The sequence below is a fragment of the Anastrepha obliqua genome, chromosome 1, assembly GCF_027943255.1.
Source record: "Anastrepha obliqua isolate idAnaObli1 chromosome 1, idAnaObli1_1.0, whole genome shotgun sequence".
Classification (NCBI taxonomy): Eukaryota; Metazoa; Arthropoda; class Insecta; order Diptera; family Tephritidae; genus Anastrepha; species Anastrepha obliqua.
The window spans coordinates 111,053,756-111,065,802 of NC_072892.1; positions in this window are offsets into that span (position 1 = coordinate 111,053,756).

Below are 12,047 nucleotides of genomic sequence, written 5' to 3' on the forward strand. Positions count from 1 at the left end.
CTACTTGCTGCATGCAACATGCAGTATACGCTTGCTGTACATATGCATGTTCGGCCTGTTTGTATGCATGTCAGTCATCCCCCAAAACAATCCTTTCTGCACTTCCGAATAACGGGTTTGTTTTCAGCCTTTTGCTGGCATTGTTGTTGTTTGTATTGTTGCTACTCTGCGAGCTTTTCTTGTTCGTTTTATTGTTGTTGCTGTCACATTGGTGCTATGAGAATGCAATCTACCAAACAAAAATAATGGACTTAATTGAAAATACAAAATTTTGCCTGTCTAGACAGTAAATTATGTGACAATTGTTTTTGCAGATTTTTTATTTTTATTACAATTTTGGTCTTTTGTTTCATTTGTTTAAATTTTGTTGCTATTTTGTATGTATTAAAAATTAATTACTTTGGGTACGATACATACATAGCACACACATCCAAATACACTATCACATGAAATAGTGCGCACATAGCACTAAAGGCCTAGGTTGCTAGTGTGCGTGCTGCTGTTGACTTAATTTTTTATATGGTTCTAATAAATACCAATGATGATAACAGCGTGCAACAGTACATCTCACACATGAATCAATTGATATATCAGGTCAGTCCATAAGTTCGTGCGTATTCTACCCGATTTTTGCATACAAAAAACTATTCGCGGAATATAACGGAACTATTTATATTTTTTTTGATATATTGTGCATTCAACGAGTGATTTTAATCCCGGATAGAACCAAGTGTTGTTAAAAAATAAAATGGAATCTTCGAACGCGTATAAGAGGCATATTTTGCATTTTTTTTGTAAAAGTGGTAAAAATGCAACAACTGCTGTTGCAGAAATAAACACTGTTCACGGAGAGGATACCGTGAGTCTAAGGATGCGCAAAAGTGGTTTTCAAAATTCCGAAGTGGTAACTGCGACGTGGAGGATGCCCCGCGCGCTGGTCGTCCTGAAGTCTTTAACTCCGACGCCTTGCTCGAACCCGTGGAAGCTGAGCCACATTTGACAGTCGATATGATAGCTCAGAGGTTAAATTCATCGTATGGGTTCACAGTTCACAGGCACTTGGTTCAGTTGGCAAGGGTTCCAAAGCTGGGAAAATGGGTTCCGCATAGACTTTCCGTCGCCAACCTTCAGCAGAGAGTGAATGTGTGTTCTCAGCTGCTGCAACGGCTTGAAAATGAAAGTTTTTTGAAGCGTATCGTTACTGGCGATGAAAAATGGGGCCTTTACAATAATCTTAAGGTTAGATAAAGATGAAACACCAGAACCGGCCCCTAGAGATGGCTTTCACCCTAAGAAGATTCTCCTGTCTATTTGGTGGGATATGGCCGGTATTGTTTATTATGAACTTCTGGAAGCAAACCAGACGATAACTGCTGATTATTATTCCCATCAGCTATCAAACCTGAATGAGGCACTTAAAAAAAGACGCAAAGTTTTGTTTCACCACGTCAGCGCAAGACCTCATACCGCAAGGCAAACATTAGGCAAGCAGAACGAGCTCGGATGGGAGTAAATGCCGCATCCACCATACTCTCCGGATATTGCACCTTGTGATTATCAGCTTTTCCGTGGACTTTAATCCCATATGAGTAACAAGAACTACTCCTCAAAAGAAGTTGTAAAAAGGGATATCGAAGCGTATTTTGGCTCCGAGGACAAATCATTTTTTGAGCAGGGAATTAAAAATTTGCCTTAACGTTGGGAAGACATTACAAATAATGAAGGAAAATATATTATTTATTAATAAATACCTTAAACAGCTTTTTTATTAATTTTAAAACCACCTTTAAAAAGCGCACGAACTTATGGACTGCCCTGATATGTACTCGTATAAGCGAGCCCTACCATGACAGAATGTTTTTAAAGAACCTCAAAATTATGCTAGTTCCATAAAATTGTAAGACAAGGTGGCGCAAAATTAATCATCATTTGGGTTTTTGAATAATTTTTTTTAATAAAAAGAAATATTTTTGATGATAAAAATCTTTATTTTGACCTTTAGGCGCTCCACTGCTTGTCTACTACTACTGTTTACTACAACTGTCTAGTTAACAAGTGTTAAATTATATTGACGTACGACGCCATTTGCAAAAATTATAAATCTTCTGATCATCATCGTTTGGCGCTACAGCTTCTTGTGAGCTTTGGCCTGCTGAACACTAAACCTCCATGCTGCTCCATTCGTTGCCGCTTCCTTACAGTTATTTAGATTAAGCTGTCTCAGGCCTTCTTTCACTTCAATCAAGTCTTCTGATAGGCTGATTAGTTTTGCGCTACTTGGTTGGTTTAAACAGCTGACGCACGTTTCGTGTTTTGTTTCACTGTCAAACATCTTCAGTTTGGTCTATAATTTAGTCATGAATGGTCTTACAAACGAACAACGCTTGCAAATCATTGAATTTTATTATAAAAATGCGTGTTCTGTTAAGAAAGTTTATCGCGCGCTTCTTCCATTTTATGGTCAGTTTAATCGACCCACTGAGGCGGCTATTCGAGCTATTGTGACTAAATTTAGAACAAAATTTACATTATTGAACATCAAACCACCAACACGCTTACGTAGAGTGCGTGTTAATGATGACCATCAATTATCGATTCGTCGCCGTTCGCAGCAATTGGGCCTCTGTTACTCAACAACGTGGAAAATTTTGCGAAAGGATTTAGGTGTGAAGCCTTTCAAAATACAGCTGGTGCAAGAATTGAAGCCGAAAGACCTACCGCAACGCAGAATTTTTGGTGAATGGACTCTTGGAAAGTTGGCCGAAGGTCCACTTTTTTTTCGAAAAATTGTGTGGGGCGACGAAGCTCATTTTTGGATCAATGGGTACGTAAATAAGCAGAATTGTCGATTTTGGAGTGAAGATCAGCCGGAAGAATTGCAAAAGCTACCAATGTATCCAGAAAAGGTCACAGTTTGATGTGGTTTATGGGCTGGAGGTATCATTAGACCCTACTTTTTCAAAGATGCTGCGAATCGTAACGTAACTGTGAATGGTGGGTGCTACCGTGAAAGGATATCCAACTTTTTTGTGCCCAAAATGCAAGAGCTTGACTTGTATGACATGTGGTTTCAGCAAGACGGTGACATGCCACATGCAACACAGCACGCGTAACAATGGACTTGTTGAGAGGCGAGTTCGGTGAACATTTTATTTCACGTTCGGGACCTGTCAATTTGCCACCCAGATCGTGCGATATAACACCTTTAGATTAATTTTTGTGGGGCTATGTTAAAACTCACGTCTATTCAGACGAGCCTGCTTCAATTAATGCTTTGGAAGACAACATTAAAGCATTTATATGTGAGATACCGCCCGAAACATTGGAAAGAGTATGCCAAAATTGGATTAAGCGGATGGACCATTCGAAGCGCAGACGCGGTCAACATTTGCATGAAATAATCTTCAAATATTAAATTATATGGAGTGTACTATAGATTTAAATAAAAATGTCAAGCATTTTTCTGAATTTTACGTGTGTTTGTTTGAAATACTTTCCTATGGCTCTTAAAAAGTCACCCTTTATATATATTTTTTTTTTTTAATTAACGATGTTTTAGAAGCTGTTGTACAATTGCATGCAGTAAATAGAAAAGGATACTGATAAGAAATTTTCATTTGATTATTTAATGTGCTTTAAGAGGGATTTTACAGTAATCGCTACTCGCACTCCTTAAGGCTTGTGTCTTTGAGAAGAATTCAGCCGAAGTAGGTTGTATGCTGCATTGCTGACCTGATTTTTTGGTAACAATTTTTATGGAAAAAAGAAAATTTTTGAATCAAATTTTTTTGGCAATTTTAGATAATTTATTTGTTTCTTATCTTCTTCTTAATTGGCGCTATAACCGCTTACGCGATTTTGGCCGAGTTTAACAAAGCGCGCCAGTCGTTTCTTTCTCGTGCTAACCGGCGCCAGTTGGACTCACCAAGTGAAGCCAAGTCCTTCTCCACCTGGTCTTTCCAACGCAGTGGAGGCCGCCCTCTTCCTCTGCTACCACCAGCTGGTACCGCATCGAATACTTTCAAAGCCGGAGCGTTTGTATCCATTCGGACGACATGACCCAGCCAACGTAGCCGCTGGATCTTTATTCGCTGCGCTATGTCTATGTCGTCGTAAAGCTCATACAGCTCATCGTTCCATCGTCTGCGATATTCGCCGTTGCCAACGTGCAAAGGTCCAAAAATCTTACGCAGAATCTTTCTCTCGAACACTCCAAGCGTCGCTTCATCGGATGTTGTCATCGTCCAAGCTTCTGCGCCATACGTTAGGACGGGCATGATGAGAGTCTTGTAGAGTGTTAGTTTTGTTCGTCGAGAGAGGACTTTACTACTCAATTGCCTACTTAGACCAAAGTAGCACTTGTTGGCAAGAGAGATTCTACGTTGGATTTCAAGGCTGACATTGTTATCGGTGTTAATGCTGGTTCCTAAATAGACGAAGTCTTTTACAACCTCGAAATTATAACTGTCTACAGTGACGTGGGTGCCGATACGCGAGTGCGCCGACTGTTTGTTTGAAGACAGGAGGTACTTCGTTTTGTCCTCGTTCACCACCAGACCCATTCGGTTTGCCTCTTTATCCAGTTTGGAGAAGGCAGAACTAACAGCGCGGTTGTTGAGGCCGATGATGTCAATATCATCGGCATACGCCAGCAATTGTACGCTCTTATAAAAAATTGTGCCCGAGCGATTAAGTTCTGCGGCTCGTACGATGCTCTCCAACATCAGGTTAAAGAAGTCACACGACAGCGAGTCACCCTGTCTGAAACCTCGTTTGGTATCAAACGGCTCGGAGAGGTCCTTCCCAATTCTGACGGCGCTGCTGGTGTTGAGCAACGTCATCTTACATAGCCGTATTAGTTTTGCGGGGATACCAAATTCAGACATCGCGGCATACAGGTAACTCCTTTCCGTACTGTCGAATGCAGCTTTGAAGTCGACGAAAAGATGGTGTGTGTCGATTCTCCTTTCATGGGTCTTTTCCAAGATTTGGCGTATTGAGAATATTTGGTCGATGGTAGACTTTCCAGGTCTGAAGCCACACTGATAAGGTCCAATCAGTTGGTTGACGGTGGGCTTCAGCCTTTCACACAATACGCTCGCTAGAACCTTATAGGCGATATTTAGAAGACTAATCCCGCGGTAATTGGCACAAATTGCAGGATCGCCCTTCTTATGGATTGGGCAGAGCACACTTAAATTCCAATCGGCAGGCATGCTTTCATCCGACCATATTCTGCATAGGAGCTGATGCATGCACCTTACCAGCTCCTCGCCGCCATGTTTGAATAGCTCAGCCGACAGTCCGTCGGCGCCCGCGGCTTTGTTGTTCTTTAACCGTGATATTGCTATTCTCACCTCGTCATGATCGGGTAGCGGAATGACAATTCCGTCATCAACGATTGGGGTATCGGGATTTTCACTTTCTCGGTGACATGCGCAGCTGTCACTGTTTAATAGGTTCGAGAAGTGTTCCCTCCATAATTTAAGATTGCTCTGTACGTCAGTCACCAGTTCGCCGTCTTTGTTCTTACAGGAAAACGCCCCGGTCTTGAAACCTTCTGTAAGCCGCCGAACTTTCTGGTAGAATTTTCGGGCGTTGTTCCTGTTGGCCAGCATCTCAAGCTCTTCGCACTCACGTATTTCGGCCTCTCGTTTCTTCTTTCGGATAATACGTCTCTCTTCCTTTTTCAGCTCTCTGTAGCGTTCCCACATGGCTCGCGTTGCGCCCGATCGCAGCGTGGCTCTATAGGCGGCATCCTTTCTTTCTGCGGCAGCATGACATTCCTCGTCGTACCAGTTGTTTTTTCGGGCTCGCCGGAATCCGATTTCTTCTTCGGCGGCGGTACGTAGAGAACGAAAAATGTTGCTCCATTGCTCGTGGATGCCGGTTTGTTGGGCAGTACTCTCTGAGAGCAGGATTGAGAGTCGAGTGGCGAATCTTCTGGCTGTCTGTTGTGATTGCAGCTTTTCGATGTCGAACATTCTTTGCGTGGGTAGATGCACGTTTTTTGCTGCACAGAGGCGTGTGCGCAGTTTGGCTGCAACAAGGTAGTGATCCGAGTCGATGTTGGGTCCTCGGATCGTACGTACATCTAATACACTAGAAGCGTGTCTTCCATCTATCACAACATGATCGATCTGGTTTCGTGTTTTTCGATCAGGAGACAGCCAGGTGGCTTGGTGAATCTTCTTATGCTGGAATCTGGTGCTGCAGACTACCATGTTTCGGGCCCCGGCGAAGTCGATCAGCCTCTGTCCGTTACCGGATGTTTCGTTGTGCAGGCTGAATTTTCCGACTGTTGGACCAAAAATTCCCTCCTTGCCCACCTTGGCGTTGAAGTCGCCAAGCACGATTTTTATGTCGTGGCGGGGGCAGCGCTCATAGGAACGTTCCAGGCGCTCATAGAAGGAATCTTTGGTCGCATCGTCCTTCTCTTCCGTCGGGGCGTGGGCGCAAATTAGCGATATGTTGAAAAATCTGGCTTTGATGCGGATTGTTGCGAGACGCTCGTCCACCGGAGTGAACGCCAGTACTTGGCGACGAAGTCTCTCTCCCACAACAAATCCGACACCGAATTTGCGCTCCTTTACATGGCAGCTGTAGTAGACGTCGCAAGGTCCTATGGTTTTCTTTCCTTGCCCCGTCCATCGCATCTCTTGGATGGCAGTGATGTCAGCCTTTACTCTCACGAGGACATCAACCAGCCGGGCAGAGGCACCTTCCCCATTAAGGGACCGGACATTCCAGGTGCATGCCCTCAAATCGTATTCCTTAGTTCGTTTGTAGGGGTCGTCATCAGTATAGGGAGGTCTCATCCGAGGCTTTTTTAAAGTTTTCATTGGGGGGGATTTTTAAGTGGCGGGTCCCAAACCCAACGCACAACCAGCTATCCTGGAGTGTTTCGCCTTCTCACTTTAGCTCACTCCCGAACGGGTGTTCGGAAGCTACCCAGAGGATACGTGGGCTAATCCCGGCCGTTGTGAGCTGCTTGAACCATATGCAGAAGAATCGTCCTGGCCATTCCCAAGTGAATGGCGATCAGTAACTTTCCCCACTTGCGTGGACTTCTACACATGGAACCATCCTCCTTTGTTTCTTATCTACTTATAATAAATTTGTTACCGAAATATAGTTCATTCTTCTAAAAAAATTAAATTTAAAGTTAAGAAAATTTTTCAAAAAATGTGCATTTGTTTTTAAAAAGGTATATTTTATCCTTAGCAAAGTGTAACGAAATTTCCAATTTTGAAGTTATCTTAATATTTTGAATTCTTTTCAACCTTTTTTCAGTTCACTTCTATACTATACTACTAATTTCAAAAAAAAAAGTTTCTCAAAAAATTTTTGGAAAATTTTCCTAAAAAATATTTTGTTTTAAAAGATATTTTTTGACGTGATAACGTCTTATAATTCGATTTAACAGGCTGCACGCACGAAAAAATGTGTCGTTACCTTGCTCATTAGTGTTACCTTGCTCTTTTGTCGTTACCTTGCTTATTTGTAGTTACCTTGCTCATTTGCATATTTGCTAATATATGTATTATATATAAACATGCATTTACATATACAATTTCGCGCAATTTTCAAAAAGAACAAATCTATATGTAAAGATTCATACAAATCATATGGACATATCAAATATACGAATCTATTCTGTATGCAAGCAAATGTAAGCTAATGTGCTTGAACTGCAAGCGAGAGCGCGGAACGAACGACAAAGAGCACAATCGGCCCCCGCGTTCGGCAACGTTCGACATCTGGCTCTGTCCTACTTGAGTGAGCATATACAGTAGGTTCTGTTTTTATGCGGCTTTTTTTTACGCGGTTTTGAAATAGTGCGGTTTTTTTTTAATTACAAAATGCATGCCGACCTATCGGGAATTGTACATATAAACAAGATTCTAAACCAGCTAAGCAAAAACTCATCACAGATTACATCAGAAATGCTAACCCTACAAGTATGGAACCGCCTGCATAACTATCTAGATCAGACGTGTACATTTCCTCAAGTGACGAAAGTGATTTTACGCCAAATCCTAAACGAACGCGCAACATGTGGGTATTGTCTGATTCTATTCCTGACTTAAATTTATTTTTCGATTCTGACGTTTCTTAAATAAAGATATAATTTTCAAAAATACAATATTTTGTTTATGCGATTTTATTTAATTATTTCAGATTCATGCGGTCTATGGAACGTATCTATAGTAATAATATGGGACTAGTGCCCTTTTTTATGCGATTTTATTACATTATTTCAGATTTATGCGGTTTTAGCACTTTGAAACGTATCTATAATTTTACTATAGAACTAGTAGCTTTTTTTATGCTGTTTTTTTTTTTATGCTGTTTCTTGCGGAACGTATCTACCGCATAAAAACAGAACCTACTGTATATGTATGTATATGCGCATATGTAGGTATATAAATTCACATGCTTGTATTTGCATATGCCTTCTTCCTGTGTGCATGGTAATGAACCATTTCTCTGTTGAGAATAGGACGATGATAGAAAAAGTGGGAAATGAAAGGGAGTGTTTCGAGTGTAAAGTGTCTTGAGAAAGGCAAATCGATGATGGTGCCTCTTAGTGTTGTTGACTTATTAACGTCTGATGCACAATCGAAATTGAAGATATCTTTCATGAAGTTGATAAGTGTTTCGTCATTTTTCACGTTTGTGTAAATGTAACTTGACCTATTCCATTGCAATTCCATTTACCTCCTCCTCTATATCCATACAAAGTATCTATCAAACAAATAAAATTAAAATTTTGTTTTGAAAATTGCAACCATTCCATCAATATTTTCTTATGACGTTGTCACGTTAAACTATCGTCAGTAAACCGACTTTACAGACAACCTCTTTTTTTTTAAATAATAAAAAATTGAAAAAGAACCGACGAGATTTGTTTTTAAAAACTCCATACCTTCAAATCATCAATTCTGTTCAAACTTTTTTCAGTTTACGTCTTATTGGACTCAAATCCACAAATAAACCAAATTTAAAAAAACCTTTTTGCCAAAATTTTTCTAAAAATAGTTTTTTTTTTAAAGGTATATTTTGTTTTACAAAATTTGAAAACAAAAAAATTTAAAATATTAAAAAGAACTGTCGAAATTTTCAACTTTGAAGATATCTTAAAGTTATACATTTTTTTACTGAATTTTATGATCAAATTTAAGTCAACGCCAAAAATATTTGGTTCACGAAATCGCTCAAATTTGAACCCGAAACCAAACACAACGCTAAGATCTACGAAATCTTCAAGTGAATCCTTAAGTTGTGAACGATGTTGAACTGTATAACAGTTCACATTGATTTTTCAAACTTTCCTAAAAAAATAAGAGACGTGTATGACAGTGGTGCGTAACTACCATTCGGTAGAGGCCTGGTTTGAAATGCCAGAAAAAAACAAAAACCTACCCCTCGTCAGGCAATGGCAAACCTCCGAGAGTATTTCTGCTACGAAAATGTTCCTCGTAAAAAATCATCTGCCGAGAAGGAGTTCGACCAAATATTAATTAATATATTTTGCAGTAAATTCGATTTAACGAATTTCTTACAAAATTTTCTTTTTAGTTAAGGATGTAATCATTCTCGTTGGCAACAACATTTTGCCATCTAGAGTGTACATTTTCAATTCCGAATCAATAAAAGTCTATTGGTTTTTTTAGTAAATTATCTCTAGCTGAAATTTTTCATGTCAGCCAAATTTGTAAATTTTATACTTGTTAAGAAGTATTGTAGCGAACGTAATAATTTGAAATCCCATGGCACAATGGCGGGCGAGTATGTTGGGTGAGGCAGTACTTCCCACACCAAACCATTAATTTTTTCCAGCGTTTTTCTAGCGCAGTGCGGTCTTAATTTTTCGTGTTGCAAAACAACGCCTTTTCTATTGGTAATCGCTGGATACTTTTCAGTTAATGATTGATTTTCCTCGATTTGCAAATATTCATGGATGGTCGACCAAGGTTGGTTAAAAGTATCTGATATGGATTTGCTAATACGTCATTGTCTGTATCAATGTGACTCGGAAAGATCGAAATTACTGGATCTGAACTTAGAAAGCCACATTGCAAATGTTTTTGGTAGTAAATGTAATATTACTACCCTTGTGAAACTCTATTTCGGATATGAATCTTTTCTGGTATTTGGCTAGCCATTTCGCTCAGAATGGTGAAAGAAAATTTAAGATTTAAGTTTTTACAACTAAACAAATCACTTTTATATTGAAATGTCTCCGGCATGACTCAATGAACTCATAAACGGTAAAGAAGCATTGGCGTGCGCACAAACGACATTACTTTTCGGTTCCCCTAATAAAATGTGTTGAATGGACCCTGCTTGCAGAATAACACTTTTTCATTGTTCCTTTCTACTGCTTGTAAATTGAATACTTCACCTAATTTTATTACTATTACAATGAGATTTATTTCAATATTCTAATTGACATCTATGTATGCACTTCGTATAATAGAATACTCGTATATGTAAACAGAATTTGCTCACTTAATAGTTTGCTCAAGTTTGCTTTATTAACAATTAAGCGATATGTCAATAAATCTTACCAAGGGAGCTTTTTGTTGTTGTTCACACGTAAAATCCCGAAGATTTTGTTTTTAAATCACACTTAAAAGGTGTGTCAAACACTTTATTATTTATTTTCACAAGACGCATAGAAATGCATGAGAAAAGTGATAAGTAATTGCATTTGATTGACAGAGACTACACCTAAAAATGAAGAATAGCAACATTGTAATTACTGTTGAATATTGATAAAATACAACAATTTGTTGTAAACTCCAAGTAATAAATGATTTCCATATAAATTGCAAGTGTGTATATGTATGTGAGTGCATATTGCCATGCAACTGTGGATATTCCAGTAAATGTATGTTCCTTGATGAATTGTAGATGTGCTAAAACCAAGTGAAATGAATAAATAAATACAGCCGTGGAAAATTACTTAAGAGCGATACTCAGTTCTCTTCATTTGAACCTTAAATCTACAATGCAAAAATCCTTCGAGAAAAATAATTAAGAGCGAAGCAAAATAATAGTATAATCAGAAATTCAGGCGAAAGGGAAGAGTATATATGAGTATTTTGTTGAAAATCCTTTTTGTTTATAAAATGTAATGAAACGTCTGAAATACATCTATTTACATAAAGAGTAGTAATATTAGGTATTTATTTTTTTATTTAGGTTTAGTTATTACTTAGATCAACACAATTTTTACACATAGAAATTTTTTCAATATACATTTATCACTACATAGGGCACCAACAACAACTATGCACCATCTCGTCCGATTACTGGATAACGCCTTTACCTGCTTCCAACTTTACCCCAGTTGAGCCATCTCGCGACGCACAGTGCTTTTCCAGGTTTCCCTTAGGCTGCCAGGCGCTCTTCCTCTCAATGTGAGTGGTTTCTATTCCATTGTTTCATCGGTATGTTTCCGTCTTCCTTGCGTAAAGTATGATCGATTCCCTTACATTTCTATCTTTTAATTCAAATGTCTAGCAGCTCCATGTTTGCTTTTTGAAGCAATTCCTTGTTTGTCATTATTTTTGGACAGATTATTCGGAATATAATTCTTAGATAGCTGCTGACAAAAACTTGTAAACGACTGGTTATAGCGGTGTTGATTTTCCAGGTAGTGCTACTGTACAGCAGTACCGAGAGCACATTAGACTTGAAGAGCTCAATCTTTAAACTGAAACTTAGGCTGTTGTTTCGCCATACACAGTACAACATTCCGAATGCCCCTCTGGTTGTTTTGATTCGGGAGCGTATGTTTACATCCGTGCCGCCGCCCGCGGCAACTTTGTTGCCGAGGTAAGTAAATTCCCCCACTGTTTCGATAGGGTTACCTGCAATTTCCACACACCCACCCATCTTATTTGCCAGACTCATCACCCTCGTCTTGTCAGATTTGATTTTAAGGCCGGCAGACGCCGCTTTTCTATGAAGGGAGCAACCCATTTCCTTAAGTTCGGTTAGGCTATCGATGTGTTGTAGCGTGCTAGTCATCGTCC